The sequence below is a fragment of the Crotalus tigris genome, unplaced genomic scaffold, assembly GCF_016545835.1.
Source record: "Crotalus tigris isolate CLP2741 ecotype Arizona unplaced genomic scaffold, ASM1654583v1 scf7180000024436.1354646, whole genome shotgun sequence".
Classification (NCBI taxonomy): Eukaryota; Metazoa; Chordata; class Lepidosauria; order Squamata; family Viperidae; genus Crotalus; species Crotalus tigris.
In genome coordinates, this window is record NW_024100605.1 from 1,122,444 (window position 1) to 1,135,146 (window position 12,703).

Below are 12,703 nucleotides of genomic sequence, written 5' to 3' on the forward strand. Positions count from 1 at the left end.
AAGAACCAATAATGCTAAGCTTACAATATGGACCCCATCATTTAGACCAGTGGTTCTCAATCTGTGGGTCGGGACCCCATTTGGGGTCGAACGACCATTTCACAGGGGTCGCCAAACAACGCAGTCCGCCATTTTTTCCCCTTTTCCTTAGCTTGAATAGAGTCTAATTCTATTGGCTTTCAAAAGCCAATAGGAATTGTCCAGGCTGTCTCTGCCCTGCTGAGCCCGCCAAAAGTTCCATTCTGCAAACGGTGCTGTACCAGTTGAGTAGTCCTCGACTTACGACCGATTGAGTAGTCCTCAACTTACGACCGGTTGGGGATCACGGCATTAAAAAGGTTGAGAACCACTGATTTAGACTTTGGTTACCATCAGAAGAAAACTTTGCACTAGTATGAGATTGACTCCAGATTCACCCAATCTCATGTCATCAGCTTGTTTGAGGGTTGAGATGATGTTTTGAAGGCTCTGCCATGATTTATATATCAGTTATGGAGGACAGTCATTTATTCAACCATGGGAAAAGATGTAGCTGCTTTAAAGAGTTGTGGAGAGGTGTAACATTTGAACTCTGAAGCTTCTTTTCCAAATGATTTCTGAAATGCTCAACAGCCCTAGTGCCTGGAACACAATTGTCTCATTTATTCATTTGAGTAGAATTTTAATTCATTAGATACAACTATAATTCAAGACAGATATTGCAACCTCCAACCATAGTTGAATGTATGTGTGAAAAGTAAAAAAAAAACCATAATAAGTAAAAAAGAGAGAACCAGTACCTAAACTTACTCTGTGTTCATTTGGATAACATGGGGAAAGTAACCAAATCTTGGAGCTATTTTGATTGAAATTACCCCACTCTAACACCAACAATGATTGATTTAAGGGTTGCATGGCATGCAAATCCCTCAACTTAATTAAGCCTGCTGAGCAAACATGAAGAAGAGGGACTTTTCTTCTGCATAGTTTGAAAGCTTTCTCCAATACAAAGGCAAAACCAGGGCTTTCTGTATAACATATGTAGTCACTGCCACATAACAGATTTACTGCAGAGACAATACTAACTGCTTATTCTCAGGATTTAGTATATTCTAAGAGAGCCAACAACTTAAAAATGCTATTCCACAGACATTTGGACAACTGCTTTTATTGTTATTAGAAGCACTCTTATAGCTAGAGTAGGAAATCAACAAACATCTGAGGAAGGCAAAGGACAAGATATGTAATTATTTCAAGAAAACTACATGGACTGAGGTCACCATTTTACTTTTTTATTTATGACTGCTTGGGATTTCTCCTGTCTCAACCTTTACATATAGATTTATATAGTACCTGTGCCCCATCTGTCTCTAATCTTCTTAATCCTTGGTTCCATATTTTACCATAGATACATTAAAAGTAAATGCAAAGCTCTGCTTTTCTGCTAGCCAATATATATAAATACTGCCTCACTCTTGAAGTTATTTCTACATTAGATATTCTTGCTTCCATAATTTTCTTACATGGTTAGCTATGTTGCCTTTGAGTTTTCCCCTTCTCAATTTAATACTAGATTCCAAGAAGCTGCAGAGAAACCTACGATGGCCATAAAGTTCTGAATCTGGTGGTTGGGTGATTATCAGAAGCCACCATGAACTTAGGCAGAAAAGAAGTGGGACACAGATAATCCTGGGAACAAACAGAAGGATGGTTGTGTGCAGATTGTCCTGCACTAGGAAATGTGATTTGGCATGTGTGACTGGATGACAAGATGTCTTAGCTGAAAAAGCTACCTTGATAAGTCATATTTTTAGGGATAAGACAAGGCAGTCAGATGGAAATGGCTGGCTGGATAAACATTAATTCTCAGAAATCCTGGCCATTTATTTCTATTGTTATTGCATTTAGCAGTTTTTAGAAACATTCTTCTTTCCTGGAGGAAAGCTACTGCTTTCAGATGTAACCTGATGCTGCCAGAAAAAGCTATTTTTGGAATCTCTCCTCCCAGAGTAGAATGATATCATAGACACGTTCATACAGAAGAGAATTTGATACCCAGGAATCTAAAGCAAGATGGAACTTTTCTGTATCCATAATGTCTCTTTCCTGTCACAATCAATTATTCCATTCCCTTTTTTCCTTCCTCACAATTTTCATGACTGATTTGAGTGAACAAACACTGCTTTCTTGCAAGCCTATATGATCTCTCCAAGTTAGCTCGGCTCTTGGTGAAGTCATAGACACTTTCATGTAGCTTATTTGATTATAATAAGTACTTGATGCTATTTTTTTGCCCAAAAAGGTCAGAATTTTTTCCTTTCCCTTTTTAGTCTAGCCCAAACTTTCTGAATAGTATCCCATTTGAGCACTAACCAGGTTCACCACTGTTTAGTTTTTTCAGATCAACCAAGGTTGAGAAGATGCTACCACCAAACTGAGCTTCTTGAAAATATGAATAGTCACAGAACAAAACTTATGTGTGGCTACCCAAATGTATGGCACACTACTATGTTTGAATGTGCTTATTTTCAGGTAATTTTACACAGCGCTGCAATCATAGTGTGAAATAAAAATCTCTGTTACAATTCTAAAACCAACAACCTTTCAAACTATGGTTATATGACAGAATGGAAACAGGAAACATTAACTTAGTATAGTGATTCATGTAGTATGGCATTATGATAAACTAGAGATGATTAAATGTCAGAAACATATTTTATTTCACTTCATCTATTTTATACGGAACCAAAATGGTTGTAGTGGTTAAGGCTATAAAACAGGAGACTGAATTCTACTCCCACCTTAGGTATGAAAGCTGCCCATGACTTTAGGCTGATCATTCTTTCTAAGTCCTAGGAAAACAGGCAATAAATAACAAACCATTTCTGAAATCTTGCCATGAAAACTACAGAGATTAGTCCAGGCAGTTGCTAGTAGTCAGTATTGATGCAAAAACACATATATAATATTCTTTTGCTTTGCTTCTAAGCGGTAAATCACAATGAATAATTTCCATTATTTTTAGTGCAAACATTAAAATTTTGTCAAATAACCACTATATATTTTAGCCATTTACTTATTTGTTATAACCATCATTCAATTATATCATTTACTCATTTATATCATAACCCACATTAAATCTATTTCTGCAAAGTTCTTTCTTTCCTAGTGTTTCATGAAATTATCTTTTAAAATCTCATCACTTTTTCTGCTTTTTAAAAACAGAAAATTATAGGTAGTCCATAACAGAGCCTGGAATTTCCATTGTAAATCATGGTGGTCATAACACAAAATACTGACATGACCAGACCTGATTTTATTACTTTTTTGTGGCAGTCATTAAGCAAATGCCACAGTCATTAAGCAAATCAATTTATTCCTACGGTATGAGCATTTTTTTTTTGCTGGAAACCAACTGAAAAGGCCAGAAAACCACAAAAACACATTGTAAATTGTGGTCACTTCACCATAAAATGACAAGACTGGCCACAAAGATGAGCAGGCTTCCAAGCACTCAAAATGCAGTCATGTGACCATGTGAAGTGGGCAGCCGTTGGGATCTGGAACTGGGCCGAAAGTAGCTACTGAAGGGTCCACTATAACTTCATACGGTCGCTACACAACTAATTGTAAGTTGAGGACTACTTGTACACAATATTTCTTGATTCTATTTAGTTATAAATATTACTTATTTTATGGCTACATTACAGATGTGGCACAGAATACAAGGATATTGTTCAGCATTGCTACTTCACTATCAAAGATGCAAAGTCATCGTTTCCTTTCTGCCTCCCAGCTGCACAATACATTAGTCTTGGCCATCGTGCTGTTCCCCTGATGTTTTGGGAGTATAACAGCCCTCCTACTCAGTATGGCTAACGGTGAGGAATTCTGTATTTAGCCTCAACATACCCAAACTGGCAGATTCTACTGGGAAGTTCTTGATATCAATAAGAATCTTTTATCATATGTGCTCAGTTAGCATGATACTATATTATGAAGGTATTGCTCTATAACTCTAACACAAGAGTGGCAAATTGGTATTCTCCAGACATTCAGGACTCACAAATCCTTTGAGATGAATTAGGTTACAGTTCTTAAAATTTTCCTTCAACTTATGAAGAACATTAAAACATATTACAAAAATCTTGTGCTACATTTTGAACTGGATATGGTTTAGTAGATATTCAGTAGTTTATTTCTGAAGATGTACCTGCACCTCCAGCATTTTTATTCCCTAACCCTAAAAGCTCTTTGAAGCAAACCTGTGATTATCTTCAGTCCTGTTAACTTCAAATAACTGAAGCAGAGTGCAAAAAGAAAAAGAAAAAGTCAGTCAGTCATAGTCCTGGTTAAATTTTGCTGGTCTTGAAATGAATGATACACTTCATCCAGTCCACTAAGAGGGAACAAAATAAATGGCTAAGACTCCATCACTCACATTGTTAGTTTATTGCCTGGCTGGAATTTCTCTGATCGTATGCATAAAAAAAGAGAAAAAAATCTGAGCAATTCCTATGAGAACCACACTACAAGTCACCAAGTCACTTTTCCTCTTTTAAAAACTGTGAAGTTGAAGTTGAAGTTGAGGATCAGAAGGCATGTGAGAGAATTGACATAAGTGGAATAACACAAGCTCTGCAAAACTGCAATGAAGAGTATTAGCTTCTTTGATCCAGTCCTGCTGCAGAACCAGAAATACAGAAATAACTCAACTCTCATTCTGAGTCAATGTTATGGGGACACACAGGCCTGGGATATTTCTGAACTGTTGGAAAAATTTCATGGGCAGATATCCTGAATTCCCGAACATGTCTAAAACACTGTTCTCAAATATTCTAAAAATCATATTTTAGCATGTTTTGTTTCTATTGTGTGTAATATCTGTTCATGCTGAGAAAGCAAATGAAATGTCCATTCTAGCATTTATGAAAACAATTCTGTAAGCTTCTGTATTGCCCAGTTCTTATTATTCTGTTCAGATTACTGAATATTTAGGGTTTTTTTTTTTTTAAAAAAAAGGTTTTTCTGGAATTATACCTTCAGTTAATGTGGATTATTGATTTTCTTGAGTAATGACCCATTTCTTATGTATTATATTTGCTTGTAAATATTTTCATATGATTCTCAGTATTTTGCAGTATCATTATAAAAATCCTATATTCCTCAGCAAAGATTTAATATATTGGGAGATACTTAATCCTTTCAAAATGAAGGTTTATGTAAGACTACCCTATAGAGAATTCCTTGCCTGTTGTCTTTTTTAATATGAATATCAAAATATCTGCTCCCAAACCGTTTTCTTTCAGATATGTTGATATTATAACTCCCATAACCCCCAGTTAGTAAGGGGGAAGTTGTAGTCAAACCTAACTAGGAGTAAGATTGTGGAAGGTTGTTATGTATTATTGGGGTTATAAATATTGCTCAGACAATAAGTTTTATTCATAAGTTTTAAGCTCTTCTGTCTCTTTTTTTTTTCTTTGTTTATTGGTCTTCAACAAAAGAGGCGTTGTCTTACCTGAACGCCTTTTCTCAGCACGGAGATGAAGAATCCACCAATGGATTTTCTGTCTTCCTGTCCAATCAGATCAAGTCAGCCAAACCTGCCACGCCCGTCCTGGACTAGGACCTCCCAGTCTCGACTTGGGCGAAGCTACTGACTGACAGTATGATGTGTTGGCTCACAGGACCTAACTCTAGGCTAAAGGACCTGAGAGGGAGGGAGTGGATTCTCCATCTCCGCGCTGAGAAAAGGTGTTCAGGTAAGACAACGCCCCTTCTCCAATGTGACATACCAAAGCCTATTGTCCCTAAGGGAGGGAAGCAGACAGGTCCGGTGTGACGCCTCGAGGTACCACCTGTTGGAGAACCCTCCTGCCAAAGGAGGCCTCTACAGAGGCATACTTGTCCAGCTTGTAATGTCGTATGAACGGCGAGGGTGAAGACCACGTGGCCACCCGACAAACGTCCTCTAGGGATGCCTGAGTGGCCCAAGCCACAGATGTAGCCACACTGCACATCGAGTGGGCTGTGACACGACGTGAAACCGGCAAGGAATCGGACTGGTACGCCCCAGCGATGCAAGCCCTGATCCACCTTCCAATCGTAGAGGCGGACACCCTCCGACCCCTGGAGAAAAGATGGAAGGAGACGAAGAGGGCCTCAGAGTTGTGGAAAGCAGCCGTCCGTTTGATGTAACAATGGAGTGCCCTGCGGACGTCCAGGGAATGCCATTGCCGTTCCAGGTCATGAGATGGATTGGGGCAGAAATCTGGAAGCACAATTTCCTGAGCCCTGTGTAATAGAGAGTTAATCTTAGGGATAAAGGTAGGGTCTAACCGAAGGACCACCCGGTCCCGGTGAAAGATGCATAAGTCCTCCCTAATGGAAAGTGCCGCCAACTCAGATATCTGCCTTGCTGAAGTGATTGCCACCAGGAAGGCAACCTTGAGGGACAAGGACCGCAAATCACATGTCTTAAAGGGTTCAAATGGCAGCCTGGTGAGGGTCTGTAGAACCCGCGGCAGCTCCCAAGAGGGATACCTATGCACAACAGGGGGCTTAGTGTTTGTGGCATCCTTAAGGAATGAGCATATTAATAGGTGCTGACCCAGGGACACTGCGGTGTTACAGACAAGCAAGGTGGAGAGAGCTGCAACCTGTCTGCGTAATGTATTCGGCGCTAAGCCCCTATCTTGACCCTCTAGTAGATAGTCCAAGATCCTTGGAATTGTCAAATCTGATATAGACAGGTGATGCTTGGTGCACCACTGACAAAAATTCCTCCACGTTGCATCGTAGATGCGGTTGGTAGCAGGCCTTCGTGAGGCCTGGATATAGAAATGACGTCTGGTGAGCAGGACTCCTGGGACAGGATCTGGTGCTCAAGTGCCAGGTGGCCAACTGAAGCCATTGGGGCTCCGGATGATGCAGACCCCCCCTGGCTGAGTGAGACGCGACCCAGAGGGATCCTCCACGGGTGAGATCTGGAAAGGCTCACTAGGTCAGCAAACCACGGTCTCCGTGGCCAGTACGGGGCCACAAGAATAATCTCTGCCCTCTCTTGCAGGAGCTTGCGGACGACCGCCGGAAGAAGGGGAGAGGAGGAAAGGCATACAGCAGGCCCTCCGGTCACAGGCCCCGAAGAGCATCTGCCCTCTCCACCCCTGGGGACGGAAAACAGGAGAAGAACCTCAGCAATTGGGTGTTCGCCGGGGAGGCGAACAGGTCTACGATCAGCGTGCCAAACCTGTCTGAAATCTCCCTGAAGAGGTCCGGGTGTAGACTTCATTCCGAGTGATCCACTGTTGACCTGCTCAGGAAGTCTGCCTGTCGGTTCACTTCCCCCGAGATGTGGTCAGCTTTGATGGAGCGAGGTTGGTCTCTGCCCAGGAGTCCAGCAGTTGGGCCTCAGTCATGAGGGTCCGGGATCGGGTATCCCCTTGCCAGTTCACATGGGCCTTTGCCACCACGTTGTCTGTGAGGACCAGCACATGATGCCTCACAAGCCTGTTGCAGAAGTGGCGGAGAGCCAGGTGTATGCCCCTGAGCTTCAACCAGTTGATGTTGTGCCTCAGGTCTGACTGGGACCACCATCCTTGAGCCCACTGTGACTGAAGGTGCGCTCCCAAACCGAACAGACTGGCATCCGTCGTGAGCGTGAGCCAAACGGGCTCCTTGAAGGAGGACCCTCTGGCCATGGCTGGAGAGAACCACCACTTGAGAGATCACAAGGTCTGAGGAGGGACCCTTCCCTTCGGTTGGAAGAGCTGGTGCCCAACCTTTGGAAGGGGAACAGGAACCACTGGAGGTTCCTGGAATGCAATCTGGCCCATGGAATAATCGCTATGCATGATATCATCTTTCCCAGTAACTGGGAAAGGATGGCCAACATCACGGTCCGGTCCCGGCATATTTTGAGGACCAACTCCCGAATACTGTCCCAATGTTCCTGGGACATGTAGACCCGGCATTCTACTGTATCTATGATGGCTCCTAGGTGCAATAGCCTGGTTGAGGGAATTGCCTGGCTCTTTTGAAAGATTACCGAGAACCCGTGGTCCTGGAGGACCTTTATCACCAGCCTGAGGTCTGACTGGGCAGCCGGGAATGACGACAATTGGATTAGAATGTCGTCCAGGTAGCATTGGACACGGACCGGCACCAGTCTCAGGTGAGCGGTGACTACCGCCAGGATCTTGGTAAACACCCTCAGAGCCGAAGATAGGCCGAACGGGAGTGCCCTGTATTGATAATGATGGCCCATATAATTGAATCTTAGGAACCAGCAGTGGTCTAGAGAGATGGGAATGTAGAGATAAGCTTCTGTAAGGTCTATGGACATTAGAAAGTCTCCCCTTGTCACGCTGCTCAAGATGGACTGGAGCGTGTGCATCTTGAATTTTTGATATGCAAGATGATAGTTGAGACCTTTGATATCTAGGATCGCCCTCCATCCTCCCGAGGCCTTGGGGACCACGAAGATGGAGTAGAATCCCCGGCCCCTTTGACCTGCCAGCACCAGTTCTATGGCCCTTATGTCTAGGAGGTGACGAATGGCTTCTTGCATGAGGCCCCTCTTTACGGGATTTTTGGGTTGAGGGCAAAAAATGAGATGCCCTGGTGGACTGGAGATGAACTCCAGGGACAGGCCATGGTGAATAGTGTTTAGAACTCAGGTGTCTGTGGTGGTGACCTCCCACTGGTGAGCAAAGAGGGACAACCTGCCCCCTATGGGAGAGATTGTCCAAGAGTCATTTGGACCATCTGAATGGGTGCCCCCCCCTCGAAAGGGCAATTTGCCCTGGAACTGTCTGGGCCTGGAACCCGACCTGTCGGCTGGGCGATCCTGCCTGGCCGTGAAGGGACGGTACGGTTGTGTGTTGCTGGGGCTAGCTCCTGACCGAAAGGACTGCCTGTGGGCGTAAGGGTTGGCCCATCTGTCAGCCCTAGTGAGATGGGTAAGTACCTTCTGTTTGTCCTTGTCCTCGGTCAGGTATAGTGATAAGGCTTCCCCAAATAGCTTACCACCCTGGTACGGGGCTGCTGCCAGGCACCATTTGGATTTAGCGTCAGCATGCCAGTGCTTTAACCAAAGTATGTAACGTGCTGTTACGTTAGATGCCATGGTCCTGGAGGAAAACCTGGCCATGTGTAGTGTTGCATCAGAAACGAATTCCACTGCCGCCACTAGCTTGCTCAGGTCCTGATGTGTATGAACATCCTGCAGGGGGATCCTGGCTTGGAGCTGATGGAGCTAAAGAAGGGAGGACCTAGTGAAAAAGGAAGCTGAAGTGGCAGCCCTGATAGCCCACGCCGCCACCTGGTGAGTCCTGTGGAACGTCAGTTCCCATCTCTGGTCCTCCACCTTCAGTGCCTCAGACATATCTCCTGAGATCTTGGTTGAGGACAGGAGAGGATCCAAGGGCTCATCCACTGTAGGCACCTCCAGTGCATCTGCCAAATCTGGAGCAACGCTGAAAAGTTTCTTGTCGTTCCCACCTGGGAGGGGAAGGTGCCAGGGGAGACCCACTGTTTCCAGACCGCATTGAGGAATAAAGAGGGGCAAGGTACGTGGTGCTGAGTTACTACCGGTTTGATGAAGACCGGGTCCGCGTCTGAATCAGGTGCAGGTGTTGCTGTGGGAGTCCGATCAGGGCCGATGTGGGCCATAGAGCTGGCCTTACGAAGTAAGGGTAGAAAAAGAGAGGGATTGAAAAGCCCACCAAATGGCAGCGGATCCAGAGGGGAGTCCTCCTCCTCCTCTGACCACAGGGCGTCTAATGGTTGGTCATACTCTGGAGGTGATGAGGCCCTGCTGTATGAAGATCGGGACGGGGAGGGAGGCCCGTGGTATCCCACTGGTGTTGACTGGGGAAGCGGAAGGGAAATCACTGAATCAGCCCTGGGCATGTAACATGACCTGGCTGCGAGAGCTTGGTCCACCGCCTGAGCAATTAAGGCCTGAAGGCGATCCTCAGGGGGAAGGGTAATCAGACTCGACTACCCTTAGTTCCGCAGCCGTGGAGGTAAAAGTTGCTTCTGGAGCCGGGCGATGGGCCCACGGTACAGGTAGTGATTGGGGGGTGGCGATGCCCTGATCTGGCCCGGTGGAGTAAGAGAAGTGGGAAGTCCCACTGGCGACCAGACTCCCTGGGCAGAGGTTGCGGGACCCAGTGGTTTTAAATCGAAGGAAAAGTTCAGCCTCAGCCCTGGCCTGCTTCTGTGCTTTGGAGAACTCCTTCTCCAAAGCTTGGTGTCTCCTGCTGGCCTGTTTCTCTGCCAATTTGGAGTTCTTCCTCCCAGAGATGGCCTTGGCCTTGGCCGAGATCCTACCTGCCGCCTCCTGGTTGGAGGACCTGCACTGCTTCTGGCCTGAGGAAGGAGGAGAGGCGTCACTGGGTTGGGAGGCTGTGTTGTCCGCCATCCTGGTGAGAGTTACCTCAGGGACACTGAGAGGTAACTCAGGTGGTGGATCAATTGGCGGATAAAATCAAGGGCAGGGAATAGAAATGACCACCCTGCCCCCCTGGCCACCAGACCGGTAGGAATCCTAGGGCCCGGTCCTGATTACGGGCACAGCAAAGTCACCTGGGTGACGACAGCCAGCTTGCTCATAAGATGCGTAGTGTGCCAAGGCCAGCAAGGTAATAAATTGCAACACAGTTTGTGTGGCGGGGGGATCTGTGGGGCGGCAAGAGCTTGCGTGAAAAAAACCACAGTCCGAATCCGAATGGTGGCCAGGAAGGGAGAACACCAGATTGGGGCCTAAATTTGGGTCCAATAGCCTATGCAGGGATGCAGAAAAAAATCTTCCCGGGAGGTGAGGTGTGTGTGACCTGAATTGGCCGTTCACCCTGAGGAGTACCTCCCAAGCGCTGCCAGGAGGGACCCCTCTGTATTCCCCCAAAGGTAAAGTGCTGTTCAGGCCTATGGATCACTGCAGTCGTGAAGGCCGTCCAAGATGGCGGCCGCGGCCTACACTAGTACTCCTGTTCCACTTTTATAGAACATGAGGGAGGGCTAAGCCATCCCTCCCCACCAATCCAGGGTCCCCTTGAAGCTCAAGCGTGGCAGCAGCAGCCGAGGAGAATTCCCCCCTTCCCTTCCCCCCCCGTTTCCCTGATGCTTCGGACGGGAGACGGCGGTGTCCACGCGGCTGCAAAATGGCAGCCGCGGCAAATGGGGCCAGTTTCCCAGTGACTCCTCGTAGTTCCGGCCCGCACCAAGGGAGAGAGATAGGAGACGATGGAAGAAATGAGAGCGTAATGGCTCTCAAATGCTGGCCACAAGATAGAAAAGAAGACGATAGTAAAGAAAGTGGCCCCTGTGGGGAAAGAACGGAGCCGCTGGAGCCAAAAAACGACCGATTCAGGTGTCACGCGGCCGCCGGAGCTGTAGCCGCAATCTCCAGTGAAGGAGGAGGCCTGGGAGGGAGAGGAAGGGGGGTGCTTCTACAGCGCTGATCCCAGCGCTGTCTGTAGGAGGGAAGGGAGAATGGAAGCCTCCATTCTGTCCAAGAGTGAAGGAGAGGGGAAAACCCAGCAGCCAGACTGAGGCAGCACTAAGCCCAGCCTATGTGATCAACCTGCCTATGAGCCAACTTGCACGTCTGTCCTGGGCAAAGATCAAGTTGAAACTGGGAGATCCTAGTCCAGGACGGGTGTGGCAGGTTTGGCTGACTTGATCTGATTGGGCAGGAAGACAGAGAAAACACATTGGTGGATTCTCCATCTCTTGTGCTAGAGAAAAGATTTGACTAAAGCAGTGGTTCTCAACCTTTTTAATGCCGCGACCCCCAACCGGTCGTAAGTCAAGGACTACTCAACCGGTCGTAAGTCGAGGACTACTCAACTGGTGCAGCACCATTTGCAGAATGGGACTTTTGGCAGGCTCAGCAGGGCAGAGACAGCCTGGACAAGTCCTATTGGCTTTTGAAAGCCAATAGAATTAGACTCTATTCAAGAGAGTCTATTCTATTGGCTTTCAAAAGCCAATAGAATAAAAGGGAGTAGCACAGCTAAGGACAAGGGGAAAAAAATGGCGGACTGCGTTGTTTGGTGACCCCCGTGAAATGGTCGTTCGACCCCAAATGGGGTCCCGACCCACAGGTTGAGAACCACTGGACTAAAGCCTAAGCCCGAGACTTTGCATAACTTAAGTATTATCAAGCAAATGAAGAGCTGGGTTTATATAAATACTACATCCTGCCCCATCCTCTTTGTAAACAAGACAGCTGCATACAGCCTGCTGGAATCTTTACTTTTGCCGGGTGTTTTTGCAATCTCCAATATTTGGTTTTGCTTTATTTGATTCTGCTTTATTTTTAAGACTGGAAAAACATTTCAGTGAGGATAATTTTGATTAGAGATTATTGATTCTAGCATGCGTGATTTCAAGTTGCAGTAACAGAAATGAAAAAATCCACTGCCTAAATCAGTGGAACTATGCCAAGAACCACTGCAATTTCAAGTAGCTCCTACGACTTGCACAAGAGCAGTGCTAGGCTGCAATCAGCACTACATGTTTGTCTTCATGATGCTACTGGGTTTCTGTACTTCCTATAGAGTACAGCTTGGATGCTTTATTCATATGATGCAGAATGAGTAATTTCCTACCAGCTCCAACTTTTTCCTTACTCTACCTCCTATGATTCCCCTTCTGTCTTTGGGGAAATTCCCTCCCCAGTTGTTCCTTTATCATTCATTTACAAAACAGTCAG

The 12,703-nt window shown here is 45.9% G+C and overlaps 1 protein-coding gene across 2 annotated transcripts in view; it reads right to left on the reverse strand.

Moving 5' to 3' along the window:
- Window positions 1-12,703, reverse strand: part of HRAS (HRas proto-oncogene, GTPase) — an 85,884-nt gene that overhangs the window by 62,026 nt on the left and 11,155 nt on the right. The gene's annotated exons all lie outside the window — the stretch shown is intronic.